We start from the raw sequence: 17,848 nt of genomic DNA on the forward strand, positions 1-17,848 counted from the left end.
GTCATGTATTTTGTTGGTAATTTATTTAATTTATAGAAATTCAGTCTACTTGTATAAAAAATAAGCTTTTTGGTTAGAAAATCTACTGCTGTTTAAAACCTAAACTATTTTAATCGGACATTTATTCCTTTGATTAGAGATTTATGATTTTGATTGAACACTCATCTGTTTGTTTGAAACTTAAAAATTTTTTTTTCAATCAAGTACGAAGCAAATAAATGTTTAGCAAAGGAGTTGAATTTTTGAAAGATTTTTCATTAAAAAGAGAACAAAAGAATCAACCCGATTATAGAAATCTCGAGACAAAATAAGTTTTCCTAATTATAGGTACTCAATTATTGGTACTATTTCTGCCCCTTCTAAAGTTGAATATCATTCCTGCCGTACTCAAGAATTTTTCGGAGACTGGCGACCATAATTTAAATAATACAATAATCAGTTGGATCAAAAATGTTTGTTCACGAAAGTGACGTAACCTGTTTACCAGGTTCATATTTTATTGTCATTGTTTGCATAAGTTTAAAAATGTAAAATTATCGTCTTCTTTCGTAAAACTTCTATTTGCCACGTATCGCATATCTTAAACCATCTTTTGATAAATGTTCAAAAATGTAATATAAATTCAGACTTCAAATAAAAAATTATTTTTCTGCAAACGAATTAGTAAATTTCTTGTCTAATTAAGTTAGTCATTCATTACTACGCTCTTTTGGATCACTCTTCGCTGATTGAATTAGTTAATTTATTCAATTAGATCTATACAGCCCAGTTCGCTGGGAGAAATTTTCTTTTGTTTTAGTTTCAGCTGATGCATGTGCTAGGATTAAAAAAACGGTCTCAATTATAAGCAGAATTATATTTACCAACAGGTTTAGTGAACATAGCTAAAGCGAAGTAGACAATACCCATCACAGTCCACATTTTCCAGAAATAATAAAAACCTGGATATGTTACTAAGAGACTAGCTAAAAAATATTCTCAACATTTACACTAGTCATTATCTTTTTTAAGGAGAAGAATCATGATAACTTTTTATCTTTTAGTCAAGAAAATTTAGATTGTCACAAGCTCCTGTGAATTCGAGCTTGTTAAGCTAGAGTAACTTATAGTTAATGTTTATTTTAACATACAAAACTATATCTATTTTCTCTTTTCATATTTGTTCGAAGTCAAGCCAAATAACTAAAGACTTAGCTAATCAGCATACATTTTTCTAAATCACCCAATAAACACCAAAGCCCTGTCAAAAAATAATAAATTCCCTTTAAGCAATTAAATACCACTAACGCACTGTTAAACATTAATAAATAATTATCGCCAATGCCCTGTCAAGATCCATAAATATAATAAAGCATTGAAAACCCACCCGCGATCTGTCCAACAATCATAAAATGTTTTAAGGTAACCAGAAACCACTAACGCTAAGTTGATCCTCAACAAATTGTCATACGGTACCTCAGAATCACTAACGTCCTGTCCAACAATAATCATAAATTATCTTTAGGTAACTAGAAACCACGAATGCCCTATTTATTTTAATCAATTGTGCTTAGGCAACCAGCAATGACCATCGCACTGTATAACAATCAAGAATTGTCCTAAGTCACCAAGAACCAAAGCCCTGTCCAACAAGCATAAATTGTCCTTGAGAAACGAAAAGTCTCTACCGCCCTGTCTAACTACAATTAATTTTCTTTTGGCACCCAAGAATCAACAACGACATGTATAACAATATAAATCAACTAAACCACTCAAGTAGCACCACCTATCCATTTACCAATCATATAGTGCCCCATGTTATCCAAGAATTACTAACGTCCTGTCCTACGACCAGAAATTGTCTTCAAGCAACAAAAAGAACCCAAGAATTATGGAACAATCATACATTTACCAAAGCACTTAAGAATTACAACCCCATGTCCAAGCTCAATAAATTGTCCTTAGGTAACCAAACACCACTAAAGCCCTGTTTAACTTTAATCAATTTTCCTAAGGTACCCAATAATCACGAACTCCCGGTCCAATACTCATGAATTGTGCCAAGTTAACTAAGAAACAACAAGGCCATCTCCAACAATCATAGTTTGTCCTCAGGTGACCAAAAAATCACTAACGCTTCGTCCAAATGTAATAAATTGTAGGAAGGCACATTAAAACCAACGAATCCATGTCGAACAATTTTACATTGTCTTAAAGCACTTATTAAACATCAAAACCCTATCCAACAATCATAAGTTATCCTTAGGCAACCAAATACCACTAAAGCATTGTTCATTTTTAATCAATTATCCTAAGTCACCCGAGAACTACCAGAGTCCTGTTCAACAGTCATAAATTGTCGTCAAGTAACCAAAAACCAGTAGCTCCTTGTGCAACTTCAATAAGTTATTAAAGAAAACCAAACATCGCCAATGCCCTGTCAAATAATCATAAATTATCCCAATGCAAGCAAGGACCACCAATTCCCTTTTGAACTTTTGTAAATAGCCTATAGATGTGCAAGGGGTAATGGCGCGACCTAAAATATGTATATACCTGTCTTGCTTTTTGGCACCCAAAATGTGCCAGTGCCCCCCAATTTTTAAAAATTCTATTTGGGCACACTGGGACCTCCATCACTCTTTCTAATTTGTTACAAGCCACGAATGAAAAACAATAACCACTACGAGTCGAATACAATATTCATCTGTGTTTCAGGACGAGTATGCTTACTAACGCATTCTTCCTATTTCTCTGTCGCTCTCTCTTTGCTTTCCTCTTACTCTCCCTTTCAAAACTCCAGAAATTTTTCTTCCTTCGGTTTTAATGAGTTTATTAAGTCTATTGAGTTTCCGTGGATTACTCTCTCTCCTATCTTAGATTTGTGTCTTTGAAACTTCAGCTATTTGGCTAATAAAGTGAAGCTCTCCAATAGCCCTCCTTTCTATAGCCCTTTCGAGAATTGACGCCGCGCCGCAGGTAGGTGTAATAGGAGCTGCGCTTGGTTCGCTGGGTCTGCGGTTGTCACTCAGGCGAGCACTCAGACATGAAAAAAACAAAGCGGAGCAGCCTATAATGAAATAGTTCTTACCCGCCGTCAGTCCCAAAATCGGCGCTATAGAAGATTTGTACTGTAATTCGAATTTTCTTTTGTTAAAGATTAATTTCTTTTTGCTGAAAATGTACAAATTCCATTTTGGGGTGAATATGGATATTTTAGATAGGAAATTACTAATTCCTTGTTCATTTTCAGCATCAAAAAATACCTCAAATATGTGAAATTGATCCAAATCGAAGGCGATCGACCTTTCATGCAGTTTCACCATTTTTCAACAATTTTGTTGGAAATTCGTCCTTTTGGTTTGAAAATGTATATTTTGTGGTATCTTCCAAAATTTATACTAGTCACTATCTTTTTAACGACAAGAATAGAATATTTATTGGGATCAAAATAATATTTTATCTTTCAACCAAGACAATTTTGTTTATCACAACCTCCTGCCATTAAAGCCCTGAAGACTTTAAGCTTATGGAAGTAGAGGGTATATAATTAATTTTCATTTTGATATACAAAACTATATACATTTTTTCTTTTCATACCTTTAAACCGGAATTGAATGTCCAGCTTTTGTCAATTGTTTTTAGGCACCAATGAACCATTAAAGCTTTACACAACAATCATAAATTGTCCAAAGATACCGAAGTGCCAGTAATACCCTGTCCAGCATCAATAAATTGTCCTAAGGCAACCGCAAATGATGAAAGGCTTATCTAATAATCATAAATTGCTCCAAAGCATCCCAACGAACACCAATCTCATGCCTAACAATCATAAATTGTCCTTAGGAAATCAAATACCGCTAAATCTCTGTTTAACTTTAATCAATTGTTCTGAGGCACCCAAAACCGATCCACGCCGTACAAAATAATCATAATTTGTCCTTAGGTAACCCAAAACCACTAAGACCCTGTTTGACCTGAATCAATTGTTCTAATGAACTCAAAAATCAATAACGCCCTGTCTAAAAATCATACATTGTCCCAGAGCTCCTAATAACCACAAACACTCTGCCCATCCTCAAAAAATTGTCCTAAGGTAACCAAAAACTACTAAAACCCTGTTCACTTTCAATCAACTGCCTTAAAGTACCACAGAAACTTCAAATCATGAAATCATGAAACAATCATGAATTGTCGCAAAGCAAACGAAAATCCCAAAACCCTACCCAACTATCATAAGTTCTCCTAAGGCATCTAAATACCACTTACGCATCTGTCATCTTCGAGAAATTGTACTAAAACACTTAGGAACCACCAGAGCCTGTCCAGCGATCACAAATTGCTCTAAGTTACCTAAACTTCATTAACGCCTTTTCCAACAATCATAACTTGTGCTTAGTTTATCAAAAACCATTAGTGTCACTTCCAACTTTAATAAATTCTTTTTAGGCATTATGTGCACTTCTTCCCAACTCTGAATGTGGAAAACAGAACTCCTTCGAGGAAATTTCGTTTAGCAGGAATTATTGCATCTTTCAGAACATTACCTGGAGCACCCGTCATTTCAGGCTGCTCCAGGTGTTGAAACTGCAACTTCCTGAAGGAACTTAGGTTTTGCAGGAATGTTTGGATCTTCTCAAAAATCACCTGGAACATGCGTCGTTGCAAATTGCTCTAGGATCAGAAAACAGAACTTCCTCGAGGAAATTTAATTTTACAGGAATAATTTAATTTTCCTGAATATCCCCTGGAGCACTTCTCGTTTAAGGCTGCTCCAGATGTTGAAACTGAAACTTACTCGACGAACTTTGGATTTTCAGAAAATTGTGGGTCTTTCTGAATCACACCTGGAGGTTTCAATTTCAACCCTGTATCAGAGATTAACGATGCGTGCTCCAGCTGGTGTTCGTGAAGTTCCATAAATCCTTGCAAGCCAAAGTTCATCGAAGAAGTTGCAATTTCAACACCATGTGTTATATACCAATTTGACTAATGGGATTAATTGGTTTTTTGAAGTGCACGGATTGATGTGTGGATATCAACGTATATAGTTTCAAAAATGTGTTCTTAAGGGCGTGTACAGCTCAACGTGTGAGCTTGACGTGTACAATTTAAAACCTACCTCCACACGTGTCGGGCTTGCACGTAGAGTTTGCCACGTGCACTATTGCTATGCATACTATTGATCAGGGCCCATTAAAACGAGCTTTCTTGAAACTAAAACTTTTTCAACTTTCTTAAATACGAACGTTTTCGGCTTTGAGTTTGATAATTATGAATTTGAAGGCCTTTAATTTCGCAAATTTTAAACCATTTTATCCTACAGGGGAGCGTATACATACACACTTTCAACTCAGAATATATTATTATATTTTATAGAAAAGATGTTCTCTGGGTTTCAAAACAGAATTTTTTGTTTTATAGAAAATTTAGGTTCACCAATTAGGAAATCCCAAAGTTATTATGAAAAAATGGGTTTCCCTTACCCTAAGTGTTACAAAATTTAATATTTAAGCTTAAATTCTCTGATGAAAGTTTTCTAAAATACGAATAAAAATTGATCTGGAATAGCCAAAATTGCACACCCTTCATAATAGAGCGGTAAAGTTCGTTTCAATTCTTTAGAACCTTTAGAACAATTGTCAATTTGAAAGCAATTTTTTATATTTTTCCAAGCTCTTTCAGAAAAAACAAAGTTAATTCTTTGGTGCACGTTGAAACAAAATTACGAGCCATAGTTGTTCGTGTTCTGTGGGAAAACACGTCGACGAATTCGAGATTACCATCCTTTCTCTTTTTTTATTCTTTCTCTTTTCCAAGCCGGACGGAGAGAACAGCGGGAAGAGGGATGAGAGAAGAGGAGCAACGAAAGCACCGAACGAAAACTCGGACCGTCAAATTCAGTTAGTTGGCTTTTGTGTGGAATTTCCACCTCTAATCTACTCTTTCCTACCAACCCCTCGAGCCCCCGTTACAACGCGTTGAACCGGAAACGTCGCGGAGAAGTGAAAAAATCGAGATTGTAGGTGTACGATCTACGCGATTTTTACAGGTTACCTAGCCATTATCTCCAATCTTCAGTCAAACGTACCGCTATTTGCAGAAAACTTATATACACAGAAGTATATATATTTAGGAAAATTTGGGCATTTTTCAGTATAATTAAGTCTTTTACAAATGAGCCTATGTTCTGAGCTTTTATTGCGAGTATTAATTTACATAAAATGAATTTAAAAATAAGTCAAAATACAATCCTCTTCTGAATTGATAAATAACTATTATTTTTATTGCTGTTTAATTCTTCACAGTGAAAAAAATTGGTAATTTTATAAATAATGTTGATAAGTAAATGCCCATTTGGCTAACTTTTCATGGTTAGGCTTAACTGCCGTTCAAAGAATTAATAGCTTCCATAAATTTGCAAAATATGACAGCAACGAGTGCTTGGCAAGACATTTCTAAATGATTCCACAATAGTGATGCCTGTTCATAAAAAGCGGTTAAGATGTGCACTTGTTTATAAAAATTGTTTATATAGTTCACAGTTTTTATCATCATAAAAATATATTACAGTACCTATCAGATACTTCGTTGCATTCTGTTTTATTTCCTGTACATCTTAGAATTGTTTTCCTTTTAGAAGATACTTTAATTTGGGAAACAGCCAGAAATCACAGGGATCCTGGAAACGATTATATGGAGGCTGCTGAAGTTGTGTAAGGCCGTGTTTCACCAGAAATTTCTGAATAAGCTGCGATGAATGAGCAGGTGAGCTGATCTGTTGAAGGGCTCAGTAGCAACATTTCCACAAATCAGAACGTTCCAGAGCGAGGGACACACCCCACTAAAATACAACTTTTTAAATCGCCTTAACATATCACCTTACACTTTTTAAATAAGAGCAAATGTTTTCAAACAAAGATGGCCAAGATTTTGGCAGAATTAATGCACACTCTTTGTTTCGTGCGTTCCGTCATTATTGAGAGTCTCAAAGAGGTCTCTTCTAAATAGAAAATTCCGTTTTTTGACAATAGAACAGCTAGTTTCAAGGAATCTGTATTTTCATCAGAGGTGTTTACTGTAGATTAGTGTGAATGCCATTCCACAATCTGTGCAAATAGAAGTCAAAACTATCGATCAAGTTGACTCTCCGAATAACAGAAAATACTTAACGTCATTTCTGACTAGATGGAAAATAAAATTTTTAAATTTAAAAATTAAATTTTTCTGAAAAAAGGTCTTCTCACTTCATAGCTCAAAGTTATAGCACAAGATCGAAGTTTTTCCGGACAGACCGTGATGTACATCCCTTATTTTTTCTAGTTGTCATTAGATGAATTTTTGTCTTCATAGTTCCGAACTCTAGAAAATTTCTTGTAATTCACTTATTGTCAGTTTTCAAGCAACAACACGTGGACATTTATCTTACTTTTAGAAGACAAATGTAAACAAATTAAAATATATTCCATTGAAAGAGAAAAAAGAAAGCAGTGAATAATTCTACACAATGTTTTATCAACATCTCTGTAGTTTGAATTTCCGGTGGTTTTTGTAAACCACACATAGGAGGAAAAAGGTGGTACAGGTGTAGCAACTGTCGCAAACACGAATACATAAATTCCAGCTTATGTAAAATATTCTAAAGTGATGTGCAGTGGATAGGAGAATACTCAAGTTCGCTGATATTTCCTTCCTTCACTGGTACTGATCGAAACTTCTTTGAATAGAGGCAGCGCATATTTCTGTGCTGCGTGATGGTGGAATATTTTAACGGAAATTCATCTCTTTGACCTACTGTCTGATGTAACGGAATGCACATGTGAATATTTAGAAATGTAATTCGCGAATTCGATAAAAAAGATATTCCACAATGTAGAAACGAAAGAAAAACTACTAGTTTATCAATTTATATTGTTCATGATATTCTATTGATAAGGGCCGTTCATAAACTGCGTTTCCAATTTCGGGATATTTTTACCCACCCTCTCATTAAAAAAAATTATATCGTAGCCAATAATTCTTTCAACACTGGGAAAATGGGTATGTTTCACGACTATAGGATAATAATCGAGGTAATAATAGAGGAAAAATTCGTTTAATTAAAATTAATGTAGATACTATACATTGAATAAAATATAAAACGCTTTAAATTTCTAAGATTTCAAGACGAAATATAATACATTTTCAACAAAATAATTAAATTTTGAACGAAAAAGAATTTTACACCAAAAGACAAAACGTCAATTATATTTGACTAAAACGAATTTTGCTAACCACAGAATGGAATGGTCGAATTTTTAATTAAAGACATTGATTTTTAACAACAAAAAAAGAATTTTCAATCGGTTTATTTCAACAAAAAATGACGAATTTTGAACAAAACAGTTGATTCCTTAACAAAAAAGATGAATTTTCAATTAAAAAAATTAATTTTCTAGTAAAAAATTAAGTTTGAATTTTCAACTTATAAACGCGAGATTTATAACCAAAAAAGAATGAATTTTCAGCAAAAAATTCAGCAAGTAAGTTGTTAACCAAATAGTTAAATTTTCAAACAAATAATTAAATTTTTCACCGAGAAGATTAAATTTGTACCATAAAAGATTAGTTACAACTACTAAGCAGTTAAATTTTTAATCCGAAAATATGAGTTTTCGCCAAAAGAGTTAATGTTTGAATTAAAAAAAATTGATTTTTGGACAAGATAGTTGAATTTTTAACAAAAAACATGAATTTTGATCAAGAATATAAATTTTCATCAAAAAAATATATTTTCTACCAAATTGTTAGATTCTCAAGCCAAAAAGACATATTTTTTACATAACAGTTCAATTTTCAACTAAGATGATGAATCTTCAATAAAAAAGAAATTAATTTTTTTAAAAGTAGCTTGGCTTTAAATTAAATAGTTGATGTTTCTGCACTAAGAGACTTTTGTTAGAATAAATGAAAAAATTGAATTAGAATTTAGTATAATATTATACCGAGGTTTTATTACATTTATTCGTATTTACAGTACCGAAGTTTAGTATTATCATACAAATATTTAAAACGCAAAGACGACAAAGTAGTATTTTAAATACGAAATATCCAAATCTCCATTTGAAGAAATAACACTATGAAAAAATGATATTCTTTTACCGATATTTTTTTACCTGAGACGCATAGCAAACTACGAAATCATTATTCTTGATGTTTCATATAGTTTCGTTTGAGGATGCTCCTCGAGTGATTCCGCCATTTTCCGATCGAGCCGAAAGGTTATATTTCACAAAATTTTAAATAAAAGTTAACTCTCTCTATTTTCGATTCATTCATTTACATCGGGCTTTAAAACATTAGGCATTCTTTCTCACGAAATGTGTATGCTAAGATGATAAGATTTAAATGAATGAGTACAATTTATAAAATATTACATCTAAATACACTCAACTTTATTATACTGAGTTACTGAATTATCAAATTAGATAATGTTATTCATACACGAATATTATCAGTTCCTTAAAAAAATGTTTTTTCATAAAAAATTAATTTAATTATTGAAAGTGATAAAATTTTTCAACTATCTATTAACAAACTGTCTAAACTAACAAATCACTCGTGAAACAGGACTCATATATTTGTCATACTGCCCTAAGTTGTCAAGCGACGTTGCTTTGCCAAAATTTATGACAAATTTTCCATAATGTAAGTTAGCCATGAATAAATAAATCAATTAATTAATAATAAAAATAACATTAACTGAATAGTTTGTAGTGGTCATCTTATTAAATTCACCAAAAGAGCATATGCCGTCATTTTAGCAATTTATGTATCATTAGAAACAACAAATGTAATTTAATCGAAGTGCCCTCCACAGAAAAAAATCAGAAGATAAACTTTACATAGATTTCCGACGATAGATTCTCTGCAACAAAAATTAACTTCACAGAACAAACTTTACACAAATATCGGTTAAACCTTTTTTTGTTGATTTCATGACAAACACATGTTTCTTGAAATACGCGAAGTTGGCTAAACAAAACTTTATCGCTCTAACAAATTTCTGCAACAAATTTTATTCTTAGTTTTTTCTGTGTCTTTATTATGAATTCATTATGGATATGCATTTGATTCAAATTTTACTTTAACTATAGAAGTACAAAAAATATAAATGTATGTAGGCGTCAGGGGATTATCGCAACGTTCGAATCATATTTGTATTGATTTTATTGATTGGAAAATATTCGATTGATATTAAGCTTTTATATCATATTAATTTGAAAATATATTATATGCGTGTAGAAAGATAAACGTGATTGTATAACGTTAATATGAGTTTTGTAGCCATGTGCTCTAAGCATTCATTGATTTAATAAAAACCTCAATGACTAATAATTATACCAGCATTTAAGCTTAAATTTAATGTGTCATAATATGTTCTAAACAGTTAAATAATTCTTCGAATTTCAAAAGTATAATAATGTCATTATATTAAAAACTATAAATCAGTTTCGCCTCAATTCTTTAAATCGAAAAAAATTTTCACGTAGGAACGTTTTTTTTCAATTTGAAAGATTTTGATTCAAGAAAGCCCTTTCACAGTTTTCATTTTTTTGTACCTCTCAAAAATTCTTTTAATTTAGCGGTCCTTTCGTCAAAAAATGTCTGGTTCAAATTTTTTTGCATTTTCATCACGATAAAGAAAGTTATTATTTTATTCCCGGGCAAAAACTATCCTTACTGATCATTCGCCTTTAAAGGAATTTTAATAAACGTAGATAAGGACAGTACAACTTTTTTCTAGAGCTTATGAAATATTCAATAGATATACAAAATTTTTAGAAGTTGTATATGTTTGCGGATGCAGTAATTTTGTTAGCATATTTTAACATCCAAATTTATTAAGGGAATCTAAAATATTGAACTTTAAAAATAATGCAAAATTAAATATTTGTGTATGTCCCTATTGAAGTGACCCACTTTTTTTATTCCAGTTTCCGTTATATTTGGAATTTGTAACTGGGGGTCAAATATAACGATTTCCGATTTTCAATACGGGATGATACTTCCAACATTTGCTCAACCTATTATTATTATGAATATGCGTCAAAGACAACTGGAAGCGGGGTTAATTTGCTTTTTAAAAAAGCATTTAATACAGCAAACTTTGTCTCTTCTTATTAAACGAATAAAATTTAGAGTGTTTTTTATAATATAAGGATTTTATAATGGAGATTATATTTGTTGACAAGGATTATAAGGGGTTCTGAATGTAAAACTGAAAAATGAACTTGAGTGAAAGATGAAGAAGAAAGAGAACCAAAAAGATGATACAGGCGCTAATCAAGATTGAGAATTGACAGAAACCGGAAGTGCAAATAGATCTTCAGAATGGGATATACGAACGCATAGATGGGGCAACTAGGGGACTTGTTAGTACACGATAAAGATATAAAGAGCGCATGGACTATGCTCCGCGATATCATTGTCAGGAGTGTGACTAAAGTGTGTGGTATTGCGGTTTTAGGAAGAATGTCTGGTGATGTGTGATGGAATAAGGAAATCCGCGAAGCTGTCCACGAAAAGAAGCAAGCAGAACTAAGAAAGATGAGCATTACAGGCCTTAGCAATAAGGAGAGAAATAGGCTTGAAAATTATTACAGATACAAAAAGAGGAAAGTAAAGATAAAATCAAAACAAAAGCAGAGAAGAAAATGCAAATCGATTTTCAAGGGAGCAATAAACTTTTTTACCAATTGGTGTTGATCAGTATGAAAGAAAGTAGAAGTACATAATTAGGTAGCATGAAAAATAGAAAGGGTGAAAAGGCGTATAATATAGACAGTCCGTTAAGGAACAATTAAAAGGTTAAGCTATAGGTCTAAGACCCCTTTCTCACGATGCATATTTTATATATCTTTTTAAAAAATTAACCATAGTATCGCATGGTCTTTATTTATGAGTGATTTTCCTCTGTTTTTGACTTCAGACTCTTCATTTTAAAGCTGTATATGAAAAGGTAAATAATACTTAACCTCTCAACCCTATTTAAACCTCTTTACTACATACGACCATAAAAAAAACTTTATTTGTTTTTATCATATACATAGTTAAATCCGTTTTCTACAATGAGATACAAGTCATGATTTAGCTCGTATTTTCCGTTGCTAAAGTGTCTTCTGATTCATTATTATTTCAAATTTTGTATAATTATTGTTATTTCACGGGGTTGGAATTCTTTGTAACTCTTTGATTAGGCATGCCGCTTATCTTCAGCCATATTTTAACATCTAACATCAGCGGACATTTTAAAAATTACTCATATCCCTTTTCCACAATCATCATAATTTTTAATCAATTTAGAAATAGGTATAGAGATTATTAATGTACTTTTTATTTTAGAATTGAGTAGAGGACATGTAATCTTCCCTTTTTCCGCATTTATTTTGATTTTTGTGAAAACCCTGCTTAGGCCCTTTTTTGACAAACGGCTTCAACTCATCAAAACAGAATCTTAATTACCGAAAAAAGTAACTTGTCTTTATATTTCTCACATTTCCAGAAAAGTAGGTTAGATATGGTTAGTGTCAATATTTAAAAAAAAATTTTTGATTACTTGTAGTATTTTTGCAAATTAAAATTCAGTTAAATTCTGCATACGTTACTTTTTCGTTTTAAAATAATGAATGCGTTTTGTTAAATTATTCAATTATGAATATTATAATCCGATAGAAATCCAGTTTGAAAAACATTTACTTGCATAATTAGAATTTCCGTCTATTATAAGTTTTACTATTTAACCTAGAGGACTTTTTTAATTTGTCGGTAATTTCATCAAGTTAAGTTTCTGCGCTTCACTCCTAAAATTTTGTGTGGAAATCTATCAAATAGGCGATGTTCTCAATCTTTGTCGATAATAACAAAAACTCATTGATATCTGTTATTCCGAAATACATTTTTATAATTATCGACTTTATTTATTTTCAGCATAAATGTCAAAATTTGTCAAGTGGGCCACTTTTTTATAGGTTGTGATTTTTCTTCGGGAATGCGTGATGAGTTAGCGTTTTATATAAATAAAATGGCCCTAAAACATTTTTGCAAAGTTTGAATTTTTTGAGTCGTTTTTTGATTCGATTCATACTTTGTTTATAACAATTGCAGAAATATAACAAATGGCGTAATTGTTTAACAAATTTTTTAAACAAAAAATGCACACCGAGATATTTCCGAGACAAATCCAGAGGTGTTTTTACTTTTTTGACATGACTCTTAGTTTTTTTTACTTTGAAATCCATATCTACAGGCACGAAGCAACAGTATGCTAAACAAGAAAAGCTCTAATTGTTTAAAAAACGGGTTTCCAAAAAAATGCATATCTAGATATTTTCGTGAGGAATGCAATGCTGCACTTGGTTTTTCGATCCCATCCATACTTTGTTTATAAGAGTTGCAGAAAAAAAATTGCGTAATTGTTTAACAAATTGTTTAAGTAAAAAAAATGGACACCGAGATATTCCCGAAACGAATCCAGAAGTGCTTTTACTTTTTTGACATGACTCTTAGTTTTTTTACTTTGTAATTCATATTTATGAGCACGGAGCAATAGTGCGCTGAACAACAAATGCTCTAATTTTTTTTTAAAAGGGAGTTACAAGAAAACAAAAAAATGCCCATCCTGATATTTCCGAGACGAATCCAGAGGTGTTTTTACTTTTTTACTATGACTCTTAGTTTTTTAAAAATTGCTTTCACAACTTTGAAATCCATATCTGTAGCAAACTTCAACGTCGTGAGTATCGTACGTCGCGCGACATGGAGCGCGGAACGTCAACACGAAAACATGCACAACTTTTGATGATATGCGAGTTCCTTAATTTTTTTTACCAAAATCTTCGTAATTAAACGAGCTATGGTAATTAGTCACCTAAAGCATTGAAATCAATTTAGAAGTTAGAACGAATTCTATTTGTTCATAAAAATTGTTACTAATTTCATCAATATTTATGCAACAATAGTAAAATGATTTTTATTTTATAGAATTAACATATTTAACGAAACATGTCAAAAATTATGGCGATTGTTTGTACCGATCGAGAGAAAAAAATTAATTACGAGACCAATGCTAAAAAAGTTAAATGTCAATAACGACTCAAAAAATGAAAATATTGCAAAAATGTTTTAGGGCTATTTTATTTATGTAAAACTCTAACTTATCGTGCATTCCCGAAGAAAAATCATAAACTATAAAAAAAGTGGCCCACTTGACAAATTTTGACACAAGTAACCATTTATAATGAAAATCTCTGTAGCTTTCAACGCGAAATGTATTTTTCTCAACTTGAAACTTGCGTTAGATTTTCTCAAACCGATGTTTCGCGGACTACCAACATTGAAAATAGCTTAAATTTTTTTGAAGCGAAAAGGTTAGATTTTTGTTTAAAATGCAAAAAATGTATCTGAGAATTTGCTCCTATACGTAACTTCTATATCGACAGAATGGATCGTTTCAATATGGCCGTACACACTATTTCCATTACCACGAATCTCGGATTCACCGATCTTTAGAAAACATCATTCAAACCCCAAAAGAGCAAAAATCGTGTCAATTTTCAATTAAATTTACAGACTAATTAGCCACAATATAATCCATTTTTTTACATCAATTATTTTTTTTGTTTGCCTTCGTTTCGTTAGGATGTTTGTTATGAGTGGAGGCAATCCCAATTCCCAATCGTCCCTTGTTTACAGAACGCTGATGCTGAGTACAGCAAAACGCAAATCTCGCAAATAAATGAGCTGCCATTCGATTCACTGCTCGGGTGGAAATTTTAAAGTTATGTCGCCAGGTTCAAAGATACAAAAAATATCAAAAAATAGATAAATCGAACGATTGGGAGGGTAGAATTTCTGACTTGACTTGACTAATAGCCGCCTGCTGTTACCCAAGTTGCATCCCTGCGGCTTCTGCTGACATATCCGTCAGGACCTCTAGACTAGACATCTACGGTTTCATAAGACACGCTGGTATCATGCTCTGATTTTGTGGGGCACCAAAAACAGAAGGGCACGGAATATGTCAAACAGTGGGTCTTGCCGGAGGCTTATCGAGCTGGAAGAAGAGGGTGCTTCTGGTTGGTACTTTTTAAGGGTAGTTCCACAAAAGATCTCTCTTTAACCTAAGAGCGTCCTCTTTCCGACCCTAAAGTTTTGTTTTCAATTCTTTTTTAAAAACGACATAATTTTTTAATTAAAATTAAAATTATTTCTTGAAAAAAAATCCTACTCCTTCTTCACTCCATTGGGAATCGAACCACAACGTTCTGCGACGTTTATAAATAAATATATTAATTGCATACAAACAAGTGTGAAAACTCTGATTCAAGCTTCTGAGAATTACAACCCATCTATAAGAAACGTTGACAAAACTCTCTAAAATTTGAAATAAAAAGTTTTTTTAAGTTTTGAAAATGCTCTTAATTTTTAAATTTTGGTTGGGAATATCAAAGGAGTATCAAAGGCTGACTGGATTGGACAAATCCTTCAAAAGTTAGTGTAGCTACAACCTTCAGGTAACCATTTATACAGACAGGTATACAGATAGGTATAAAGACAGAAACCAACAAAATGTTATGATTTTCGGATTCTCTGAGTATCACGTAAAGATCTGTTAATAATCAGAGATCAAAAATTTGAACGATTACATTACACTTTCATGCATGTGAATGTAAAAATAACAGACTGTTTGAAAAATCGAATATACTATTAAATCTCTGCAGGCAAATTAACTTTTGTTTTGGTTTTTAAACTGACTTTTAAAATAAATACGCTATTTATAATATTTAGAAAATTGTTTAAACAAAGTGAAAAACTTTTTTTTACTCGCGCGTGCACAATTAAATGATATGAAGGATAGAGTACAATAGAATGGTGTGCCACAAGTGTGGAAAGTAGTGTAAAGATGAGCCAGAAGCGACCCGAAGTAGCATACTATTTTTTGTATAAAAAATTCAGGGAAATTTGTGTTTGCGAAATAATTATAAGAAAAAAGAAACATTTCGTTGTGGTCCAAATTCGGTCGTTTGATTCTTGTTTTATTTAACAGGATTTTGCATCAATTTGATTATTGGACGTTAAATGGAATTTTTAATTTGGATTTTGGTCTGATTTAAATTTCCTAAATTTTCAAAAAAAATCTGTAAATTGAAGGTATTTAAAAATGTATTGATGAATAAAAAATCCTGCAAAAGCCAATTTTGTAATTTAATTGTTTTGGGAGTTTTACGGGGGAAGAAAACTCATAAAAGGCATTTTTCTCGTAAACGGATGCACTGATTATTATGAACAAAATATAAGTTATGAAGGTAAGTGAGAATAATGAAAAAAATTGTACCGGCAATTTTTGATTAAATACGTATTTTAAAGTTGCCTATCTCAACATATTTGTTTCCAAAATTAATCAGAGCGGAACTTCATGGTTAAAAAAAAATTTTAGAATTTCAAAATAATATGTTGACCTGTTTTTTGGTCAATTTTTTCCAAATTTTTTCAAAAATTGTCTCAGTAGTTTGTCTTAATATATTGAAATTTTCTTTTAACTACGACGTCCAACTCCGATTAATTCGGAAAAAATATGTTGAAGAAGACGACTTAAGAATATTCTTTCTACCAAAATTAGTGGGGTTATTCTAATTAAAATTTTTTGAAATGTTTTACGAAAAAATGGAAATTAGCAGTAATTCTTATTAACTTTTTGTAAATTAATGTTTAGTGAATTCTTAAGGAAGAACTCCATAACCTTTAAACTTGACCTTCTGCCAACGTCTTGTATTGTGTCCTGAAAATGCACCAAAAAATAAAAAATAGCTGCTTTATGTAAAAGTTATATTAAACTCTGTATTTTTTGTTTTATTTCTCAAAATCCTATTATTTTAATTTTTTTATTATTAAATTAGCCCGTTTTCCAATTATAAACAAAACATAATTTGCGAATTTGACCTTCTTCAAACTTCTAGTATGGCTTGAATCAATTCAGTTTTTTATTTGAGCCTAACAAAAAGTTTCTAGAACGTCAGCTTCACAGATGAAGTGAATCTGACATCAGATTCACCGCACATGACGCTTTTATCTTTTCGTGCCTGCGTAATTGCTTAAGCAATTTGAAATTTGTTAGGAAATACTTGGAAACTTATCACTCATCGAATAAAATAGTTAACGTTGAAAAAAATCTAGAAATATTGTCTTTAGCATGATTTTGACATAAAACTGCTATTTTGAATTTTTGAGCATTTTCGAGCACAATAAAATGATATTGGGGGTAGGAGGTCAAAATGAAAATGTATTGGGTGAAAATAATAAATTGAACACGCTTTTGTTGTTACCGAGTTTGTTATAGTATTGCACGTTTGAAAAAGTTCGAAAATACAGTAGACTCTACGACACTTCTCGTTTTCGGGGCTTTAGGGAAAGCGAACACGACGTGTCAGAATACCCTCTCTCTTGTGATACGGGAGAGCCACGTGACGTGCGCGCGAATTCAAACGTTCTCAAGCGCCGTACAGCTTTGTCAAGATGTTCGGTGAAAGGAAACCTTCCCTTTATTGGTGCCGAAATGAAAACCTTTTTTTGGGGGGGGGGCACTTCATTTCATTATGAATTTCGCGAAATTCATAATTAAAATTTGGAAATTTCAATCTAATTGGATCTTGAAGAAGATAATTGTTAATATCAGGACGCAAATTTCTGAAATTTCAAGAATAATTGCCGATGCTAAGTTTGAAATTTTTTGAGTAATTTTTCGAAAACGAGACAATATGAAAATTTCAGGATTCCAAATGAGTAATTTTATGAAGTTAAGCACCCAAAAATTTCGTTTTCAAATGTTCCA

The sequence above is a fragment of the Belonocnema kinseyi genome, chromosome 2 (assembly GCF_010883055.1).
Source record: "Belonocnema kinseyi isolate 2016_QV_RU_SX_M_011 chromosome 2, B_treatae_v1, whole genome shotgun sequence".
NCBI lineage: Eukaryota > Metazoa > Arthropoda > Insecta > Hymenoptera > Cynipidae > Belonocnema > Belonocnema kinseyi.